The sequence below is a fragment of the Saimiri boliviensis genome, chromosome 9 (genome assembly GCF_048565385.1).
Source record: "Saimiri boliviensis isolate mSaiBol1 chromosome 9, mSaiBol1.pri, whole genome shotgun sequence".
Taxonomy (NCBI): Eukaryota; Metazoa; Chordata; class Mammalia; order Primates; family Cebidae; genus Saimiri; species Saimiri boliviensis.
In genome coordinates this window covers 105,153,246-105,177,019 of record NC_133457.1, presented here as the reverse complement: position 1 = coordinate 105,177,019, position 23,774 = coordinate 105,153,246, and the positions used below count along the sequence as shown (strand labels likewise).

At 39.6% G+C, this 23,774-nt stretch overlaps 1 protein-coding gene across 8 annotated transcripts in view; it reads left to right on the top strand.

The window, feature by feature from the left end:
* The window catches only part of ZHX3 (zinc fingers and homeoboxes 3), a 183,562-nt gene that overhangs the window by 64,860 nt on the left and 94,928 nt on the right, over nt 1-23,774 (top strand). Inside the window, exon 4 of one of the 8 annotated variants that reach the window (XM_074406535.1) lies at nt 22,897-23,006. The exons of 6 other annotated variants lie outside the window; for them this stretch is intronic. The gene's annotated coding sequence lies outside the window, so the exon portion shown is untranslated. Of the gene's footprint in view, nt 1-1,422; nt 23,007-23,774 lie in introns of those variants that run through there. One more of the 8 variants, XM_074406538.1, reaches the window with a different exon arrangement.

The window sequence follows — 23,774 nt, the reverse complement described above, 5'->3', positions numbered from 1 at the left end:
TTGCAAAGGGCCTTAAAGTCAAGGTTGGCTTTGAGTTATCCTGTGTGGCCCTAGAGATGGGATTCCATGTCCTCAATTATAGAAAAAGGCAACTTTCCAGGACCAGTGATAAGAGTGCAAAGTCTTGAAATGTCCTGTCGACTGTTAAATAGAACTGTAGCAACATCAACAAGGAGGCATCTTGTATGTGAGAGACTCTTGGTCAGAGCTTTCAGTTTTGACTTTAATGGGGTTCATTTGTTAGTTGCGTTAAGGAAGAGAAAAAATATTGTAAAAGAATTCTAAATCTCTAATAGGGGACCTTAGAAATCTGCTACCTTCTAAATTCTGTGTTGTCTCCTTTATAATAATAGATTGTATACATAAATAATGGGTTAGGAAGAACTGAAATACTTCAGGATTTCTTACTTAAAATGACAGAAAAGGGGTTGGGCATGTTATATGGTAGAAAGGCTATCACAAGACTCCTGGATAAATTTAGAAAGAAACTGAAAAATAAAAGATGGGCAAGTTAGAGTTATACTTACTTGGCAGTATAAAATGGAAAACTTTCCTCTTCTGGACTGTGGCCACCAGCATGGCGGGATGATACCTGGATTTGGCTCTGTTGGACCAAAGGAGGCTAAGACATGCTCACATGGTCTTGGGTGATGGATTAAGAAAACACAGGAACTAGCTCAGTGGTGAGGCCTGAGAAGACCTATAGCAGTGACTCTGGAAACCACTGGAAGTGAGGCAGGCATCCAGTGGTTCTGCTCTGCTGTCTGCACTGTCTTCTCTCCACACACTGCTTCCTAGCTCTCTGCTCCTTAACTTCTCATTTCTCACTCTCAGCCCCTACTCCTTGGATCCCATACCCAAAGCTTGAAAAGAGGACGTTTTCTGGTCTTTTGGGCCTTCTGCCTCTGGTCTTCTGGAGGGTAAGGCAGGAGTAGATAGCCAACTCATTATTAGAAAGATCCACATTAATGGTGGCTACCAATGATTAAAGATTATTTTCTCCTCCTTAGGCTGTATCTCCTCCAAGATAGTTATCTTGAATAGACTGCTTTACTTGGAAAAAACAACAACATTTTTTTTTAAATCATAAAAGCCATTCTTTCTTATTGTAGATAATCTGAAAAACATAAGAAGGAACAGTGAAGATAATTGAGATTCCCTTAGTGATATCTTGATAGCATTCCTTTTAGGTATTTATTTAGAAATTGCTTACATATGGTGTAAAGCCATGTTATATATATATATATATATATATATGCATAAATATCCTAAAAGTGAAATTATATATATATTATATATTTTATATATAGCTATATCCTAAAAGTGAAATTATATCTATATTTTATATATATATATAATTATATATATATATATAATTTCACTTTTAGGATATTTATGCATTTATTATGTCTTATATAAACTAAATATTTTTCTGTATCAAAAATTATAAGCATAATTTAAACTAGGCATTGATATCCTATCTATTCTATAGATAGTACTCTATTTTTAGCTTACCTCTTTTGTTGAACTTGGAGTTTTTGTGAACAGCATATAGTTGGGTTGTATTTTTATTCTACTCTGCCAATCTTTGCCTTTTAATTGGTATATTTAGAACATTTACCTTTAAAGTAATTATTGACATATTAGAGCTTTAATCTGCCATTGTATTACTTCTTTTCTTGCCTTTGTGTGGGTTACTTGAACATTTTGAGGGGTTTTTATCTTGACTTCTTAATTTTTTTTTAAGTGTATGTCTTTTTATCATTTTTTGTATCATTTTCTTAGTTGCTCTGAGTATTAATGTATACCTATGTGACTTACTACAGTCTACTGTTATCACCATTTTACCACTTTGAGTGAAATGTGGAAACCTGATTTTCATCTAGGTCCCTTTACATTTCCCCTTTTAATTTTTAAATTTTTTAAGATACAGGGTCTTGCTATGTTTCCCAAGGTATAGGTGAACTTCTGGACTCAAGCAGTATTCCTGCTTTAGCCTCCCAAATAGCTGAGACTACAGGAGGATATTCATTTTATAGACTTATATTTTATATGTATATACATGTGTGTATGTATGTATCCCCATATTTCTGCTTTTCTGTTGTTTTCTTTCTTTCTTTTTTTTTTTTTTTTTGATTCTTTAGAATTCTTCTTTTAAATCAGTTCCTTTCTGTTTGAAGAACTTCCTTTAACCATAAAATTTTTTTGCCACTTCCTTCTGGCCTCCATGGCTTTTAAAAATTTTATTTATTATTTTATTTTTTATTTTTAGTAGAGACGGGGTTTCACCATGTTGGCCAAGCTGGTCTCAAAGTTCTGACCTCAAATGATCCACCCACCTCAGCCTTCCAAGTTCATGGGATTACAGGCATGAGCGAACGTGCAGGCCTCCATGGTTTTAGATAAGAAACCTGTTGTTGCTTGAATTATGTTCCCCTATAGGTAGTATGTTGTTTTTCTCTGCTTTCAAGAGTTATTCTTTGTCTTTAATTTGCAGAAATATAATTAAGATGTGTCTTGTTGTGGATTTCTTTGAGTTTATCCTATTTGGGATTTGTTCACCTTCTGAATCTGTAGGTTTAGGTCCTTCACTAAATTTGGGTAATTTTTAGTTATTATCTTTTTGAATACTCTTTCAGCTCCTCTCTTTTTCTTCTCTCCTTCTGGTACTCTGATACTGTAAATATTGGATATTTTGCTGTTGTTTCACAAGTGCTGGAGGTTCTGTTTATTTGTTTTCAGTCCATCTTCATGGTTTTGCCATGTTGCCCAGGCTGGTCTTGAACTCCTGGCCTAAAACGATTGACCTGCCTCACGTGAGCTACCTGGCCAACAGGTGATTTTTAAATCACTTTGGATATTTTGTCTATTAGAAGACTCTGGGTCCTATTTAAATCTTCCATTTTAGCAGACAGTCACATTATTTAGATTTAGCATGTGAGTTGGGACTCAGTTTGTGGTTCTAACGATGATTGCTTTTCAGAGCCTTTGCAGTACTCTTTCGGTCCACTTGGTTTATCTAGTGCTGCCACGGCTCCCACTAGTCCCTGTGGGTGCTGTCTGAGGCGGGTAAGGAATTTCCCCAGGCCATGCTGCCTGGTCTATCTAGGTAAAGGAGGGAGCCTCCATCCTGCTGGGATGAAGCATGCTTCCTGGGAGCCCTGTAGCAGGGAGGGAAAGTGTTTCCCCAGACTGCTTTATTGTTAGTGGGTTCCTAAGCTATCCCCCTTGTTGCTTCCAGCTGGCCTGGTATTGTCAGCAGAACTCCTATTCAATCCTCTGCTGCCCTCTGTTGCTAGGTTGGGGGTTGGGAAACAGCCTGGGCCACCTTCTATTGAATGGGGGTGTGATCATAAGATGTGCTGGCATGTTGTTCTTCCAATCTTGGGTTCCTAACTAATTTACCTTCCTTTTTCTTTCAGACTTCTTCTTTGGTGGCATCTTGTGTTACTTCCAGGATTTATAGTTGTACTTACAAGGAGGTAGGGGGAGCAATGGGTTTACACCGTCTTGTCTGAACTGTGACAGGGTTCTATTTAACCATTCATCTTTTGGATGCTTAGATTGTTTTAAATGGTGAGTATATTCGACTTTGTAATGGAGAACTCGGGGAAGAGGCCTCCCAGTGGCCTTACTATCTGAAAGGCTTTCTTACTCCACAGATTCATCGGCCTGGGCCTGGGCCTGGGCCTGGTTGGCTGCCCAGTACAGGCTATTACTCATCTGCCTTCCGCTTGCTTGGCTGGTGATGTCAGTTCTTGGTGTCTGCTTTAAAGGCAGGCTTTTCTTGTTCTTATGCTCACTGAATAATGCAGTAGTTTGTTATACTTTTAGCACGATTAAAACAGATAAACTGTCACCTTCGTAGGGTCTTTCCTTAGTCTGTTTTTTTGGTCAATATTATTTCTTTTGGCAAGGGAATTTTGTAGTTTATTTTAAATTCAGTCATGCAAATTGTATTTAATTGTGACTTAGTTATGAGATATTTAATTTTTTATGTGAACATTTCTGTTTCAGGGCTGCAAAACAATGACAGAGTTTTTCATATATTCATGTAAAGAAACTTTTTAACATTTTCCATTTGTGAATGAGGAATTTTAGGTCATCTCAGTTCTTCCACAGTAAATGTGCCTTTATAAAAAATCAGAGTGAGAAATCCTTTATAGTGCAAGCCATGGGTCATTTTGTATAGTTTACAAGAATAGTTTTGCACAAATAATTTCAGGTTAAAATTGCATACTATTTATTCCCACCCATTTCCTTTATTGGCTGTGACACACAGGAATTACGCCCATTGCTTGACTAACCTTTCTGACCTTTTGTTACTTGGCTATAAATTGACTTGGGTCTTTTGCAAAAACACTGTCAGGGGGGAAAAATCTTTTTGTTAGAACCCAGCCAATTCCTGCTTCAGTGCAGAACAGTTTGTTCTCCCGAAGAAATGAGCCAGTTCAGTGAACAGAAAAACATAGCCATAAACTGGCATCATCAAAAACTGCAAAAGCGATTGCCCACATTCATTCCACAGAGGAAGGAGCTTTATAACAGAATGAGGTTTTGGGGAGAGAAATACAGTTATGAGCTACATTTAGGCAAATGTAATTGACTTGTTAGAATGTGCTATAACCGCATTAAAAAAAATTCTTTTCCTGAGCTCTGGCAGCCACCAACATTTTAACATTTTAAACAGGAATATTGTGGAATTCTCCCGCTGCCTGCTCTCAGTCCTCTTGACTGTGTTGTAACATGTATCCCCTGCATTTCATCTGATCTTCTCATGAGGTTGGAAGCTGCTTCTGTTCCACAGTGTAGACATTTCCCAAGTGACTGCCCTGTGCAAAGCTGAGTGGTGTTATACTTTTAGCAGAGAAGACATTAATAGTGATCAGTGAATTACAGAAAAAAAAGTGAGAAATCATTGTATGACAGAGGCACAGATGCAAAGTAGTAGAAAAACATAAAAGACACAGTTAGTTCTTGACAGTCTGTATCACAGAAATGGAGGGATTTAAGAGAGGTTTGAAGTTTGAAGAGTTTGCCAAATGGATGGGAGGAGAATAGTATTCCTGTCAAAGAGAGTAGTATATGTAAAGCTGAAGAGTCACGACCTAACATGGGGTTTTAGGTACTGTGAGTAGATTTATGCTTGGGTGTAAAGTATAAGGAGGGAAACGAGCAGCAGACAGTGAAACTGGAGAGGTATGGGGACCTGATACCATGGATCTCAAATGCCACCTAAAACAGTAATTTATACTGTATACCATGGGAGCTCTGTAAGAGCTTGAAGCAGGGGAATGGCCTAGGCAGAGTTGAGGTGGGAAGGCGTGGGTTTTCAAGGAACTGTTCAGAAAGGGTGGGTTGGACCAAACTAAGGCAGGACCATGACACTAAGCTGAAGTGGGCAGACTGTGTCCTGCAGGGAATCACTGAAGACAGTGATCTGTGTTCTGGAAAGGCAGATATGGTTGTGATTCAGGGGAACATACAGGGAGGGCAGGGTGCAGGCAGTGTAGATTACTAAAGTTAAGGCAGAGGTTTACAAGCCACGGAAGAAGGATAATGTTCTGAAACCTTACTCAGGGCCCAACTTGGTGACTGGGGGAGTGGAGGGGAAGAGGAAGGAGGCAAAAAGCCTGAGCCCGCTACTTAATTCTCAGCATACCTGTTAAAGATACTTCCACACAGAATGTCTTGTTTAATTTTTATAGTGGGTCCTATCTTGTCTGTATTCTGATGATTTCCATTGTGCAAAAGAGAACTGAGGTTTGGCAGGTTCAATACTTTGCTCAAGACCCAAATGACCTGTACTAGGAAGTAGCTGAGTCAGGATTAGAACCCAGGTTCATCCAACTCTGAACATAGTGCCACCCTTGACTAGTACTCACCTCCTGGGTTCAAGCAGTTCTCCTGCTTCAGCCTTCCAAGTAGCTGGGATTACAGGTGTGTGCTACAACGGGGCTAATTTTTGTATTTTTGGTAGAGATGGGTTTTCCCCATGTTGGCCAGGCTAGTCTCAAATTCCTGATGTCAAGTGATGCACCTGCCTCAGCCTCCCAAAGTGCTGGGATTATAGACATAAGCCACTGTACCCTGCCTAGATATTAGTATTAATGCTAATACAATTAATATTTCAAAGGCTTGGATTTTCTTCTTGTTGTTAGCCTATGAAAACATTAGCTGTCTCATTTTATTTCTTAAAATCTCACCATTTTAGAAGAATTGATTTAGGGGAAAGCCCAACTGTATTGACTAAAAAGTATGAGTAAGTGAGTATGCTTAAAGAAATGTAATTTTAAAATTTTCAAGGTGTATCTGTATGTGTGTGTAACAATTCACATTAGAATAACAGACTATGGCTTTCAGAAATTAGAGAACATTTTAGGACTGACATGAACTTAATGTAAGTTTTAGTAAATGTGTGCTTTAACAGGTCTCAGAAAACATACCTTTTAGTATTGTATCTGAAGAAGCAGCTTACTAAGCAAAAATCATCTTCAGTGAAGTCCCAGGACAAATGAATGATTCTTTTTACACAGCATTCATTCTTCAGTCACGAGGTCATGGAGTCCAAGGTTAGGGCCTAGGAAAGGAGATACAAAACAACCAAAACCAAATCTGGCCTATTCTGTATCAAAAATATATTCCTGGTTAATGGATCAGCCCCTATTTAGTTACCAAGTGGAAATATTGTCCCATTTGATATTGGAGCTCTGAGGTTCCAGCATTGAAGGCTGTAATTATTGAATGTTGCAAGCTGTCTCTTTAGCATCACATTTTTACCCTTTCCTTGCTTGCTTCTTCTCAAAGTGGAACCAGAAATAATGAGTGTTTTCAAGGTAGAAAACTGCAAGAAATGTGGGTAAAGTATCTCAATCTTAAGATTACTGTATTATTATCTTTGTGGCATCACTAGTAGAAATTGCTAGGTTCTTAAGAAAAAATTAAAATCTAATGTAACTGAGCTGTGGAGCTGTAGCGTACTTCCCTGCCCAAACAGTTGGAATTATATATAGCACAGGAAAAGAAAGACAGCCCTGCTTTCCTCTAGCGGCTGCTGAGCATAGGAGCAGAGCAGGAGAGGTAGTTACATAACTGGGTGTGCTCATTAGTTCTGCTGTAAACTCACACAGCTGAGCCTCCTCGGGTCCTTTGTTTACCTCAGCATTAACTCTTGTTCGCTTCCTTGTATCAGTAGGGCCTGGGCCTGGCACATAAGGAATTGCTGGAATCACAGAACCCAAAACACAGCCCCTGACAGCCTAATCTTGCAGAGCAAATAGACAAGTAAGCAGGCAGCTACAGTTTGCATGGGGCAAGAGGCTGTGGGTGCTGAAGCGTGAGGAGGCACAGCATGGAAGAGTCTGCCAAACAAGGCTGGAGCCCCTGGCCACGCTGGAAGGCTCCTCAGTCTGTGAAGATGCCTCTTGAACTTCACTTTCCTTCTCTCTAAAAAGAAGCTTGTTATAACCACTTCATACATAGGTATTACATGATGTGGTGGAAATCGAAGGTAGTGACTCATGCAATATGCCTTACCCAGAATTGACACTCAGTGGGCATTTTGTAAACGTTTACTTCTCGGCCCCTTCCCTTTCCTCAACCCCCAGGCCCAGCCCCAGCCCCAGCCCCAGCTCTACCTTATTTTTTTTTTTTTACTGGGAAACATGGTCCGTTTTGTGAACACTGTCAATAGGTCTCAGAATTCTCTCATCTCTACTCCCTTCTCTTCTTTTCTTTCCTGCCTCCCAGGACTAAGTATCCCAACTCCTTTTGCTTTTCCTGGGCCAAAACCCCTCCAAGGGTGAGAGATGAGGGAATAGGAGATAGCCTGAGAAAGTATGGATGGTATTGCAGTCACAGACACAACACAGATCAGTATTTCTCCCAATCCAGTTCCCCTCAAATCCTCCCAAATAGGTGTGAGAATTCCAGGCTCATTATGACTATTCTATTAGCATTCCCCCTTGTTGTATTCTCTTTCTTTGATTTACTGAAAGGAGAAAGGGAAACAGGAGAAAGAAAAGGCAGCTTCCTGTTCCAGGCTGCCTGGGTCTAGAATCCATCCTTTCTACCTGTAGATGTCTTCCCAGTCAGGGTCCTGCTGGACATTCTTCAAAGGGCCCCCATCACGGTATCTCATTTGCCTTCAGTTGTCTTTTTTAAAATATGTATTTTTAAAAAATAAACACAGGGCCTTACTGTATTGCCCAGGCTAGTCCTGAACTCCTGGGCTCAAGTGATCCTGCTCCCTCAGCCTCCCAAAGTGGTAGGATTACAGGTGTCAGCTACTGTGCCTGGTCTTCCATTTGCTTTAAGGTAGTCAGAGTCCATACCTGAGGGAGTTGCTGAGAGGACTTGAGTCACACATCTGTCTCTACTATCTGGTTCATGGCTTCCCATTCTTATTTCGCTCTTCCATAGCCTGCACATTTAGCCAGTCCCCAATTTCTGTCACATCTTCACCAAAGGCACTGGTTCTCAATTAGGGATGACTGTGCCCCCCAGGGGACATTTGGCAGTGTCTGGAGAATTTTTGGTTGTCATGACCTGGGGACAGTGTATTCTACTGGCATCCAGTGGGTAAAGGTCAGGGATGTTGCTAAATGTCCTGCAGTGCACAGGACAGCCCCCCAGCACATGGAATTATCTGGTCATAAATGTCAGTAATAAGATTGAGAAGCCCTGATGTAAGGGATTGTTCATGAATCCCTTTGTGTTTGCCTGCTTCCATCTCTGTGTTTAAGAGCTTTTGTTAACCTCAAAAGCATCTCCTCCCCAGTGGATGGTTTCATGTCTCTTAAATTTTCCTTCATCCTCACTCCTGTCAGAGTTGATCCACACCACAGGGTTTCTAAACTTGTGTCCATTCATTGCATCACTTACCACATTTGCCTTCTAACAGCCCCCTTCAACATGATATGTTCTTTCTCCTTTGAGAGTAGAGTAAGAGCTTGATTGTTTATGAGGATGACCATTGAAGTCCTGTATATTATCATATAATAATATTATAAGGCCCCAAACCTCAGCACTAGGGGAGTCAGTGGCACATAGTGGAGTCAGCCCAGAACATAGTGTCAGGAGATTCAGTCTGGTATCCAACTATAATTGTCCAGCTCTGTAACAAAAGTATGACTTCCCTGAGCTTTAGCTTCCACATAGGTAAGGCAGAAATAATATCCATTTCCGAAGATCGTTTGAATCCGTGAGATATCAGCATAGAACCTGGTACATAGTGGTTATTTACATATGGATTGAATCTGGAAAATGAAGCCAAGGTTCCGGATGTGACCCTGTTAATAGTAAGTCCGTGGGAAAAACTGAACTGTTTCTTATTACCTTGATAGTAGCAATCTTAATTCCAGGCAACCACCTCACCATTACATTTCATGAGAATGAAGAGAAGCCCTACTGATGCTGGGCTGGTAGTGCATCCTATTCACTGTGGAATTACTACAAAGTGTTGGTGTTTTCTCCAAATCTCAGGGAAGCAGAGGGAAATCCCATATACTTCTGACTCCCCATTATTTTATAAAGGAAATATTTCTTCCTGTCTTGGAGCACTGGGAACCTAGAATCATATCCTAAAGGTTGGGAGGTCTGCCCTGACCTGAGGTACCCAGAAGTCTGCTGCTTTGTAAAGGGATTGCTGAGGCATGAGGGGGACACCACATCCACTTACACCCACGACTTTCTGGTACATGGAGACAAGCACAGAGGAAGTGGTGTTACATTTTGTTCAGACATTATAAGACATTTAGCTTTTTCCACCAAGCTAAGAGGTTAGTGACAACTGATTCTGACAATTGCCATATACTCTTAGGGATAGGGTTATAAAAATCATGTAATTATTAAACAGTGAAAGTACTATCTAGTATTTGTCCAGAGGATTTCAAACTGATTTCATCCATATATGGCCTTAACTCTAGAACAGAATAGAAGTCTGTGCACATGAAGGAAAGAACTGATTCCATCCTTGGAGATAACTTTGAAAGCTCTTAAGACCTGTAGAAATGTCATTGGTTTTCCATTCTGTCAGTGTCTAAGGACACAATACAGTAGTAGGTTATGGGTCAGATGCCAGCAGATAGATTATGTATGATCAGTTAGGCATTAGTGTTGACAGAGATCACAAAGCTAACAGGTGCGTATGTTGCTCCTCCTCATCCTATTTGCGTTCTTTGATTTCTACTGAGCCACTTTACTCCACATCTTAGGACTTAGGTCTTCACTGTAAACATGCTTTTTCTACTCCTTACCCTTAATAGATATTTGTGACATCTTTCTTGTCAGCAAGATGTGCTGTGGTTAAGAATATAGGCTTTGGAATTGGAAATACCTGGCTTTGAATCTTACCTGTTAACTGTTGCTCGTGTGACTGAGTCAAGTGACTTAGCCATTCAAGTCTTGGTTTCCCAATTTGTAAAATCAAATTGATACTTAGCTCATAGGGTTATTATGAGGATCAAAGGTAAATGAGAAAATAAATGTAAAGCACAGTGCTTAACATCCTGTAATTTTATCCAGTTGGTGGTGGTAGTAGTTGTTACACTTCTTGAGGGTAGAGACACTGCAATATTGAACTCTTCCTCCTTCTACCCTATTTCTTAGAGCTGAGCATCTATTAGCATCCAAATATTTTAAAATTTGAAATAATGGCAGGTACACATGTATATATATACACACACACACTCTCAGAGGATAATATGATAATGACAATAATTTGAAACACTCATGATTTTAAAGTGTTTTAGCTTATTTTTATAAATATGATACATAAGAGGGGGTCTAATTCATGAATTGGAAGAATAAATATTGTTACAATGTTTATACTATCCAAAGGAATCTATAGATTCAGTGCAATCCCTATCAAAGTCTGAATGACATTCTTCATAGCAGTAGAGAAAATAATTCAAAAATTTATATTGGAACCACAAAAGACCCAGAATAACCAAAGCTATCCAGAACAAAAAGAACAAAACTGGAAGAAGCACATTACCTAACTTCAAATTACACACAGAGTTACAGTAACCAAAACAGCATGGTATTAACATAAAGACAGACACATAGACCCATGAAACAGAAGTAGGCAAGTATTTCTTGAGTAATACCTGGACAAGCAGAGGCGACCAAAGCAAAAATGGACAAATGGGATCACATCAAGTTAAAAAGCTTCTGCACTGCAAGAGGAACAATCAACAAAGTGAAGAGACAACCCACAGCTTGTGAGAAAATATTTGCAAACTACCTTTCTGACAAAGGATTAATAATCAGAATATATAAAGAGCTCAAACAACTCAGTAGGAAAAAAAATCTTATCCTATTAAAAGTGGGCAAAGGATTTGAATAGACATTTCTCAAAAGAAGACAAACAAATGGCAAATGGGTATAGGAAAATGTGCTCAGCATCATTTATCATCAGAGAAATGCAAATCAAAACTACAATATTACCTCACCCCAGTTAAAATGACCTTTATCCAAAAAGCAGGCAATAAATAACAAATGCTGGTGAGAATATGGAGGAAAGGGACCCCTTGTACGCTGTTGGTGGGCATGTAATTTCCCACTATGGAGAACAGTTTGGAGGTTCCTCTAAAAAATAAAAATACAGCTATCATACAATCCAGCAATCTCATTGCTGGGTATATACCCCCCAAAAAGGAAATCAGTATATCAAAGAGATATCTGCACTCTCATGTTTATTGCAGCACTATTCACAATTGCGAAGATTGGGAAGCAAATTTGTGTCTATCAATAGATAAAGGGATAAAGAAAAATGTAGTACATATACACAATGAAGTACTATTCAACCATAAAAAAAGAATGAGATCCTGTCATTTGAAACAACATGGATGGAACTGGAGGTCATTTTGTTAAGTGAACTAAGCCAGGAGCAGAAAGAGAAACGTTGCATGTTCTCAGTTATTTGTTGGAGCTAAAAATGAAAACAATTGAACTCATGGAGACAGAAAGTAGAAGGATGGTTACCAGAGACTGGGAAAGTAGTAGGTTGGGGAATGGGGGGAAATAGGGATGATTCGTGGACACAAAAAAAAATAGAAAGAATGAATAAGACTTGGTATTTGCTAGCATAACAGGATGACTATAGTAAAAAGTAATTTTTAAATAATATATTTTATTGCATTTTAGGTTTTGGGGTACATGTAAAGAACATGCAGGATTGTTGCATAGGTACATACATGGCAATGTGGTTTGCTGCCTTACTCCCCATCACCTATATCTGGCATTTCTCCCCATGTTATTCCTCCCCAACTACCCACCACTGCTGTCCCTCCCCTAGCTTCCCCCGTCAACAGACCTCAGTGTGTGATGCTCTCCTCCCTGTGTCCATGTGTCTCATTGTTCAACACCCACCTATGAGTAAGAACATGCGGTGTTTGATTTTCTGTTCTTGTGTCAGTTTGCTGAGAATGATGGTTTCCAGGTCAATCCACATCCCTACAAAGGAGATGAACTCATCGTTTTTTATGGCTGCATAGTATTCTATGGCATATATGTGCCACATTTTCCCTGTCCAGTCTATCATCAACGGGCATTTGGGTTGGTTCCAAGTCTTTGCTACTGTAAACAGTGCTGCAATGAACATTCGTGTGTATGTGTCCTTATATTAGAATGATTTGTAATCCTTTGGGTATATACCCAGTAATGGGATTGCTGGGTCAAATGGAATTTCTATTTCTAGGTCCTTGAGGAATCGCCACACTGTCTTCCACAATGGTTGAACTAATTTACACTCCCACCAGTAGTGTAAAAGTGTTCCTATTTCTCCACATCCTCTCCAGCATCTGTTGTCTCCAGATTTTTTAATGATCGCCATTCTAACGGGTGTGAGATGGTATCTCAATCTGGTTTTGATTTGCATTTCTCAAATGACCAGTGATGATGAGCATTTTTTCATATGTTTGTTGGCCTCATATATGTCTTCTTTGGAAAAGTGTATGTTCATATCCTCTGCCCACTTTTGAATGGGTTTGTTTTTTTCTTGTAAATCGATTTTAGTTCTTTGTAGATTCTGGATAGCCCTTTGTCAGATGGGTAGATTGCAAAAATTTTTTCCCATTCTGTTGTTTGCCGGTTCACTCTAATGATTGTTTCTTTTGCTGTGCAGAAGCTCTGGAGTTTAATTAGGTCCCATTTGTCTATTTTGGCTTTTGTTGCCAGTGCTTTTGGTGTTTTAGTCATGAAGTCCTTGCCTATGCCTACGTCCTGAATGGTTTTTCTTCTAGGGTTTTTATGGTGTTAGGTCTTATTTTTAAGTCTTTAATCCATCTGGAGTTAATTTTAGTGTAAGGTGTCAGGAAGGGGTCCAGTTTCTGCTTTCTGCACATGGCTAGCCAGTTTTCCCAACACCATTTATTAAACAGGGAATCCTTTCCCCATTGCTTGTTTTTGTCATGTTTGTCAAAGATCAGATGGTTGTAGATGTGTGGCATTGCCTCCGAGGCCTCTGTTCTGTTCCATTAGTCTGTATCTCTGTTTTGGTACCAGTATCATGCTGTTTTGATTACTGTAGCCTTGTAGTATAGTTTGAAGTCAACTAGTGTGATGCCTCCAGCTTTGTTCTTTTTGCTTAGAATTGACTTGGCTATGCAGACTCTCTTTTGGTTCCACATGAGGTTTAAGGTGGTTTTTTCAAGTTCTATGAAGAAGGTCATTGGTAGTCTATAAACTACTTTGGGCAGTATGGCCATTTTCATGATATTGATTCTTCCTAACTGTGAGCATGGAATGTTTCTTCATCTGTTTGTGTCCTCTCTTATTTCCTTGAGCAGTGGTTTGTAAAAAATAATTTTAATTGTACAAATATTTACAAATAACAGTATATATAACTCAAAGGATAAATACTTGAGGTGATGAATCCCTCATTTATCCTGATGTGATTATTATGCATTGCATGCCTGTGTCAAAATATCTCATGTAACCCATAAATATATATACCTATTGTATACTCACAAAAATAAACATTTAAAAAGGGATTCTAAGGTATGTGAGTTGCTTTTCTTGTAGTAAATTCAATGAGTTGAAGGGAAAGCATCCAAACCATATCATCTTAGCCCTCTGCCAAAATAACTTGACTTCATTGTGATTTACTGTCACATCCTTTGCCTTCTGGAGGATCCATGTAGGAATGGCCTATTGAACAGCCTGGCCAACATGGCAAAACCCTGTCTCTACTAAAAAATACAAAAATTAGCTAGACATGGTGGCACACACATGTAGTCCCAGCTACTTGGAAGGCTGAGGTAGAAGAATCACTTGAACCTGAGGGCCAGAGATTGCGGTGAGCCGAGATTGTGCCACTGCTCTCCCAGCCTGGGCAGCAGAGTAAGACTCTGTCCAAAAAAAAAGAGTGGCCTATTGAGTTTGTGTCACTGCATCGTTCTAAACTAAGCCTGCTTTCCTCACCTTTACCCATTTTCTGTTAAACACAGTTCTAAGACATTCTTCTCCTTGAGTTTTCCTCCAAAAGAGTTTATCTCTATGTAAGAATAAACATTTGTCTTTGTTAAATGATAAAAATAGTGTCACTTAAAATACATTTCCATATTTGCCCTTGATACTGGGAATCACAGGGTCAAATTCAGGTCCAGGTGAAGGGTGGAGGACATTCTAATTGTCCCCCTTCTCACAGTGTCTCTTCTCCCTCCCTACCCAATCCCTTCCATAGGAAACAGGGAATATTCGTTTTGTCTTCTGGTAGGAAAGGGATTGGTCCCACCCCCAGCTCCAGGGATAGATCTCGATTGTTTAAGCCCAGTCAGGTAAACCCAATACCTGTTGCACAGTGATTAACCTAGTGGCAGTCATACCAAGAGGGTTTGTTCATGGTGGTGCATGTGACCTGTGCAGGCCACCAGCATGCTTGCTGAGGACTTTGGAAAAAAGACTCTTCGGTCTTCTGATAGTCCTCCCCAAGCCAGCCCCTTCTCTGTGTCCTTCTGGATGTTTGGGACATGAAGCCTGGGATTGCTGGAGCTATCTTGCTGTGATGAGGGAAGCTACCCCTAGGATGCGGTTAACAAAGTAGAAAGAAAGAAAACAGGCCCTTGTTTTCATCATAGAGCAACTGAGTCAAACTCAACCTAAAGCCACTGAACTTTCCATTTGCATGTGCCAGCAAGCCACCTTTATTATGCAAGCCCTTTCCAATTTGGTTTCTTACTTGCATCTTAGAATCCAAATGGTGCTTGATAGATAGATAGATAGATTTCCTCTATTTTGTGGATATTAGTGATTCTAATATCCCATGGACCAAGATCCTGCCTTGGAGGTCGGGGGATAGGGTCTGGAAGGGCTCTATTTTGGCAAGGAATGGATTGCTTATGTGAGCATATTTCTGCAAATTAAGTAAATGTCTTGCCTATATATGTATTAATATTTTCCAAATTTATCTTGCTGTTTTGATGAATTAAATATAAATTTAGATTAAAATACTGAATTTGTAGGTTTTTATCCTGTATTTTTCACAATGAGCAGATATTAGAAACATCATGTAAATTTGTCTGAAAAGATTTTTTTTGCAGACATTTTTGATATGAGGAAGAAGTCCTTGCTTAGATAGATGTTTACACCCTCTCTCCTTCTTTTCCTTCCTCCTTCTCTTCTCCTGTCTACCCTCCCTGCTCCCTTCCTTGTTTTTTGTCTCTTTTTCTAAATGCGTTATCACCCTGTTTTCCTTCCGTTGAGTCTTGTTACCCAAACTCTGTTAGAAATAGTTGAGATACAAATTCTAATTAATTTTATTTGGATGGCTATGTTAAAGTTCATTTAACTTTTCAGGTCCTACATCTATGAGTTCTACATAAATGCAAACAAATATTGGTTACTGAGTGCTTTAATAGCAGGGGGGCCCAAACTGAAGTTCATTCCCCATGCAACAAATTGGGTGTTGGATGGGAATGCTTGTAATGATTGACTCCTGTTTTTGGTATTAAGCAAGAAACTGCAAGTGAACTCCTGTTATTGGTGTATTTACTGAGCAGTGCAGCGCTGAACCCTTACATCAAAAATCTTAAAGTTCATTGGAGAGAAGAGACATGTACACCAGTTACTGTGTAAGCCAGGGCTCTGTTTTATAAGGGGATATGTAAGTAGACAATCTGGAACCTCTTTCTTAGAATTATCGTATCAGAAGTATAAAATATGCTGCTTGTTAATAAAACGTATTTTATATTCTGCCTATTCTTGGCCACTTTTTTTTTTAGCTATACACAGCAGGGTTTTTTTTGTTTTTGTTTTTGTTTTTGTTTTGCCACCATTTTGGCACTACCCGCCACTCCAAGCCATGTGTGCACACGCATACACACACACCAAGTTTGCTGCAAGTACAGCATTACAATAATTCAAAATTATAAATATCTCTCATGGAAAAGAGGCTGCCTGCTGGTTGAGCATGGGGATAAGTGAACTAGCTGAACTGTGTTCATTTATTTCCTACTAAACAAAGTATAGCTGAATGCAAGTGAGAGACCTATCGTAAGGACAACCTTGAACTAACTCCCAGTTTCTTCAAAACAAAACCAAAGAAACTTACCAACTCTGGTATTTCATGTCAGCAGTGACAAAGGTTCACTGAGCTCCCCAGTAGGTACCTGGCCCTGAATGCTGCTTCTAGAATGCCAGCAGGAAGGCCAGGCAGAGCAGCCAGCTGGCTGTGGAGCCCTTATTCTAAGACCATGCTGCTGCTTTCTTGTGACACTGGAGTCAAAAGCAAAAAGGGGCTTGCTGCCAGTAACCAAAGGGCTGTATTCAAGCAGTGACCTATTTTTACATTGTAATCGGGTTGGGTTTCTCTTTTTCCCTTGCAAGGCAGTAATCTCAAATTCTTCTGAGTGCTTGAGAAGCCAGTTCCCTGTTACCTCTTTGACTTGGTTGTTTTTCACTTTAACTTAGGTTGCTCTTGAGCACAGGAATATCTTCCCCTTTTTCCTGATTGGAGGGTGGGAGTTGGTTATGTATATAAAATGGAGAGATAGGAAAACATTAACCAAGTAAGGATAGATGGCTTCTGAGGAGAAACAAAACCAGGTGAACTAGATAGAGGAAGGTATTTGAGATCATAGGTCCAGGATTCTGCGCTTTCAAACCCTAATCATGCATATGAACTAATTACTTAGCTTAGTCATCAAATTTTGCTTGTGCTTCATATGTGCTGGGTGTCAGAGACGTAGTAATAAAAAGGTAGAGCTCTTGCCTTAGCCCAGTCTTGTGAGGGAGGAATCTTGTACCCACAATTACAATGCAGTGTTGCCAGTGCAACAAGGGAGTTGGGCCCAAGTGAGGCTGTTAGATGTTGCTGGGGAGGAAGAAGGATATCAGAGGAATTCTTGGCTGAGCTTCTTAGCCAGAGCCTTTGCTACTCCAGCCTGTCTTGCTTCCATCAGACTACTGCCTAGTCTGGGTTGGATTTTTTGTTTGCTTGTTTGTTGCCATTTAGGCCTGTGCTATGTGTAATGTGCAAGTGTCAGGTTCTTCAGATGAGATTTTCGTGTCTCTTCAAGGAGACCTTTGGGACAGGAGGACAATGTGCCACGTGGCTCCGTTCTTCCAAAAGTGACATGTCTTGGGACCTTTATGTGTAGAATGATACATACTCATCTCTCCTCTGCCTGGACAACTTATTTTCATCCTTTAAGACTTGTTTTTAGCATAAGTCCTGCTCTCACAGTATATAAGTTCCGCTCTGATGTCCTGATGTTTTTGTCTGGTGTCTCCATTGCCTTTTTCCTCTCCTCTTCACATGTAGAGCCTTGAGCTTCAACTCATCTATTTACACCCGTATCTATCTATGTTCCCGCACTGCACTGTGAATCTCAGACACAGGGCCTATGTTTTATTCACCTAGGACATAGCAATTGCTTAGCAATGGTGAGTCACATGAAGGAAGTATGTATGTCACGTGAATGAAGTTCCCATCTGGCACCAAGATGGCTAAAGATATTGAGAGGGCTGCAAGAGATTCTTGATTGAGTCTCACACTTTTTGAGCTTGTTGAATGTCTTTTGTACTTAAAAGGATATGAAGAAGGTTTTTTCAGCATATAGCTTAGGAGGATGTAAAAAGGGGCCTGCTGGCATTTGGGAGACACAGATCAGTAAAGAGGGGTGTATAAACCAAAACATAGCAGGGAGATTGTCTAAGGGAACATCCCCATTTAGGTGTTTCTTAATTTTTATACGCCATATACCCCTGAACACAGGGCAAAATTCACATAATCTTGCAGATGTTATCATGCCTCAGGATGGCATGGTCGTGTGCCAGCTAGTTGTATCAGAGTCTGAATTCATCATTCTAAAGGTGATTGGGAAGTATTCATGTTTACTATAGGCAGAAGTTGAGGTTGCTTGTATAACAGCCTTCCTGATACTTCTTGGTAACATGGAGAAATGCATAGTAGGTGTTTGATAAATATGATGTAGTGATTAAACGAACCCTAAGACCAGCCTTGTGTAAGTCTCTCCTGATTCTGTCATGGTTTGGACCTTGTATTTTGAAAAATACTGATACGTATCAAGAATTTTCCATGATTAAAAGACAGCTATGTACACCAGAGGGTGCTGTGTTTCAATTTTCATATCTCTTTCTTTTCCCCTCCTGTGGTTGTATGCTACGTGATTCATTTAAGTACTAGTCAGTTGAGAATTTGTCCTCAACAAAAGACTGTTGAAGACCTGAACACACCCTACCCATTTGCTGCTTTCCCAGCATAAGAGATGAGTTCAGAAATGGCTACACCACACACTCCCAGGTCTGCTTTGCTATATACTAGTTCTTAACCACTGAGTTATTTGTTTAAAACTATAGACAATTTTTAAGGCCGGGCGCGGTGGCTCAAGCCTGTAATCCCAGCACTTTGGGAGGCCGAGGCGGGTGGATCACGAGGTCAAGAGATCGAGACCATCCTTGTCAACATGGTGAAACCCCGTCTCTACTAAAAATACAAAAAATTAGCCGGGCATGGTGGCACGTGCCTGTAATCCCAGCTACTCAGGAGGCTGAGGCAGCAGAATTGCCTGAACCCAGGAGGCGGAGGTTGCGGTGAGCCGAGATCGCGCCATTGCACTCCAGCCTGGGTAACAAGAGCGGAACTCTGTCTCAAAAAAAAAAAAAAAAAAACTAGACAATTTTTTAATGCTGAAGCTTAAGTCTATTTTCAATATTCTTTCTTTGGTGAAAATAGAGACCATCTGGTCATCATCCTCTGTGTAATAACAATGATTGAAGATGGTTATTAAGTCACCATTCGGCCTTTTCTCTTGCCTAGGCAAAATTGTCTTAGTTTCTGTAGCCATTACCCATAAATCTCATTTTCCAACCCTTTAATCATCTTGGTGGCTTCCTTTGAAAACTACTTCAAAGGCTGTTTCACTGCCTCTATTTTGGTGGGGTCTGGGCTGTCAGCATTTAATGGATATGGAACGTGGTTGTTTTAACCATCTAGTTTCCATAGCTAGTTCCCACATCTTCAGGCCAATCACTGTCATTAACCATTAGGAGCTGCTTTACCATCTTTACATTGTGACGCACTTTATAAATATTATTGATTAATGTGTTGTTTTGACTTAAAATACAAATTTTAGCTTGTGAATAATTCTAGCTATTGCCTGATAGACTTTTACAGTCTGGTTTATGGCATTTGAGGTTCTTTTCTAAGCTATTTGATTGTAAGGGAATATGCTGCAGAAATTTTCCTGTGTTTTATTCATTCATTAATTAACATCTCTGAATGCCTGTTGTGTGTCAGGCTCTGTACTAGTGATTGAGGACCCAAAGATGAACAAAACATGAGGCCTAATTCAAGGAGTTCACAATCTGGAGAGAAAGCCACATATAAAAAAAAAATTATAAGGTAGAATGTGCTGTAAAAGATGATTTAGATACAGTGGAAGTTTAAAAAGGCTTCACTGAAGATGCCATATTTGAGTTAGATCTGAGCCTGAATTAGTCTTCAGTTAAGGAGGGGGTTAAAGAACTCTAACAAAGGGACTCTAGTATGTGTGAAGGCAAGGAGGCTGGTGTGTTTAGGTTGCAGCAAACCCAAGTACAGCCAGGCTTGGACTTGAGTGACTGGAGAGACAGGCAGATACCATACTGAGAAAAACTGCCCATGCCAAGCCAAGAAGTGTTCAACAGAAACATAAAGTGAGCTGCATATGTCATTTAAAATGTTCTAGGAGCCACATTTTTAAACAGCAAAATTAACAAGTTAAAAAATAAGTTATCAAAGCAATAAAAAGCCGTGGAGGGGAGGGAGATTACATGCATATTATGAAGTGAAAGAAGCCAATCCAGAAAGGCAACACACCTCTATGATTCAACTATATGACATTCTGGAAAAGGCAAAACTATAGAGACAGTAAAATGATCAGTGGTTTCCAGGGGTTAGGGAGGAGGCAGGGGTGAAGAGGCAGAGCACAGAAGATTTTTAGAGCAGTAGAACTATTTTATATGATATTATAACTAACTGTATGTAGATACATATCATTATAAATTTGTCCAAACCCATAGAATGTACACCAAGAGTGAACCCTAATGTAAACTGTGGACTTTGGGTGATAATGATGTATCAGTGTAGATTAATCACTTGTAACAAATGTACCGTTCTGGTGGGGGATGTTGATAATCGAGTAGGCTATGCATGTGTGGGGCAGTGGGTATATGGGAAATATCTATAGCTTCAGCTTAATTTTGCTGTGAATCTGATCTAACAAATAGCCTACTAAGAAAAACAAGTCAAATTAATTTTAATAATATAGTTTATTTAGCCCAATTTATCAGAAATACTAATATTTTAACACATAATTTGTATAAATGTTATTAACTAGATATTTTACTTTGATACTGAGTCTTTGAAATCTGGTCTGTATTTTATATTGTACATCTTAATTCACATTAGCCATATTTCAGGTACTCAGTACACACATGAGTACTATTGAGTACTATTTGAAGCATCTAGGCCAGGCATCCCCAAACTTTTATTTTAGGTACTCAGTACACACATGAGTACTGAGTACCTGAAATATGAGGTACCATATTTTGAAGTGGTACATGAGTACCTATGGCTAGTGGCTGCTGTGTCGGACAGGGCAGGTCTTGCAACCTGGACTTACCTTACTAAGAAGCCTCAATTCTCAGCCACAGTGATATCCTGCTCCCTAAGTAGTATAATGGTAAATACAAGAGGAGGGGAGCTTTCAGATGATCATTTAATCCCATGATGCTAACTGTTGCTCTGCTCTCTACACTGCCCAGTGGCTCCAGTTTGAAGCATCTAGGCCAGGCATCCCCAATTACACAGGGGGCCAGTTCACTGTCCCTCAGACCATTGGAGGGCCGCCACATACAGTGTTCCTCTCACTGACCACCAATGAAAGAGGTGCCCCTTCCTGAAGTGCGTCGGAGGGGCTGGATAAATGGCCTCAGGGGGCCGCATGCAGCCCGTGGGCCATAGTTTGGAGATGCCTGATCTAGGCAGTGCTGTCTAACAGAAATATAATGAGAGACAATATGTGATGATAAATGTCCTATGAGCCACACTGAAACAGTTAAAAAAAAAAAAAGGCAAAATTAATTTAAGAATGTATTTAACCCAATACATCCAAAATATTATTTCAACACGTATTCAATATTTAAAATTATTAATGAAGGGATGTAGAACAATGGAATAGAATGGAGAGACCAGAAATAAACCCTCACACATATGGTCAAATGATTTTTTACAAGGATGCCAAGACCTTGCAATGGGAATGGGACAGTGTTTTCAACAAATGGTGCTGAGAAAACTGGATATCTACATGGAAAATAATGGAATTGGAACCTTACCTTACATCATATGTAAAAGTTAAAAGGAATCAAAGACCTAAACAAAGAATCTAAAACTATAAAATGCTTAGAAGAAAACAGAGGGGAAAAGCTTCATTACACTTGCACACCATGTATCTAATAAAGGGGTAATATCAACAACATATAATTCCTACAACTGAGCAAAAACAACAAAAAAACCACAGACAACCTAATTAAAATGATCAAAGGACTTGAATAGACATTTCTTCAAAGAAGATACACAAATGAACAATAAGCACATTAAAAATGCTCAACGTTAGTGTAATTAGGGCAATACAAATCAAAACCACAGTGAGATACAACCTCACACCCATTAGGATGGCAACTCTGGGAAAAAAAAACAAAACCCAGGAAATAAGTATTGGCATCGGTGTGGAGAACTCTTGGGAACTCAGCGAACTGTTGGTGAGAATGTAAAATGGTGCAGCTGTTATGGAAAACAGTATGGCAGTTCCTCAAGAAATTAAAAATAGAATCACCATGTGATTCAGCAACTCCACTTCTGGGTAGATACCCAGAAGAGTTGATAGTAGGGACTCAAAGAGATTGTATGTCCATGTTCATAGCAACGTTATTCACAATAGGCAAAAGGTAGAAGCAACCCAAGTGTTCATTGATAGATGAATGGATAAAATGTGGTATATACATACAGGGGGATATTATTCAGCCTTTAAAAGGAAGTAAATCCTGACATATACTATGGATGAGCCTGGAGGATATTATTGTAAGTTAAATTGATCAGTTATAAAAAGGCAAATACTGTATGAGTCCACTTACATAAAATACATAGAGTAGTCAAATCTACAGAGTCAGAAAGTAGAATAGTAGTTGCCAGGAGCCAGGGGTGGTCAGGAAATGGGAGTTATTGTTTGATGGGTGTAGAGTTTCAGTTTTGTAAGACGAAGAGTTCTGGAGGCAGATGGTGATGATGGTTGCACAACAATGTGAATATGTTAATACTACTGAACTCTCCACCTAAAAATGATTAAGTTGGTAAATTTTATGTTGTGTGTATTTCACCACAATTTTTAAAAGGACCTCCACCAAGAAAGATGTAATTGCTTCTGAGACCATTAACATTTCATATGGGAAAAGAGAAAAAGAAGAGAGATGTGAATAAAGGAAACTAGGAAAAATAAAAAAATGTAAGTATGCTTGGAAATCAGGATGGATGGTGAAATGGACTGAATGTATCCCCCTAAAATTTATTTGTATGTTGAAATTTTAATCCCTAATGTGATTGTCTTAGGAGGTAAGGCTTTTGGAGGGTAATTAGGTCACTAGGGTGGAGCTGTCATGAATGGTATTAGTACCCTTGTGAAAGAGATCCCAGACATTCCCTAGTTCCTTCTGCCATGTGAGGAGAGTGGGAAGTTGTCTGTCTACGAGGAAGCAGGCCCTCACCAGACACTGAATGTACCAGCACCTTCATCTTGGACTTCCTGGTCTCAAGAACTGTGAGAAATAAATTTATGTTGTTTATATGCCATCCAGTCTATGGTATTTTTGTTATAGCAACCCAAATGGACTAAGACATCTCACTAAGTGGTAAGAGGTGAGATGAAGATCTACGCAGTAAACCTAGGCTATATTTTTTATTTGCTAGTTTAGTTTTTTGGAAGGATGATTGCCAAGGTCAAAGAAGGCAGAAATTTATGTGTGCAATTTTTTAAAACCTGCAGGGACAAATGGCAGTTGGAAGTAAAGGATTTGGAACTTGACAGATAGGTCAGGGCTGGTAAGGGTGATTTGGAAATCTCTTGGGTAGAGGAGATTGCAAAGTCCTGGGCGTCAGCAAGTTTGCTCCCTTTGGAGAGGTTGTAGAGGTAGGGGTCTTAAATTCCATTGGTCCTGAATGGTTGAGACTCAAAGGAGTGGGAAAGAACCACTTGACCAATGACTTTGGTGCAAGT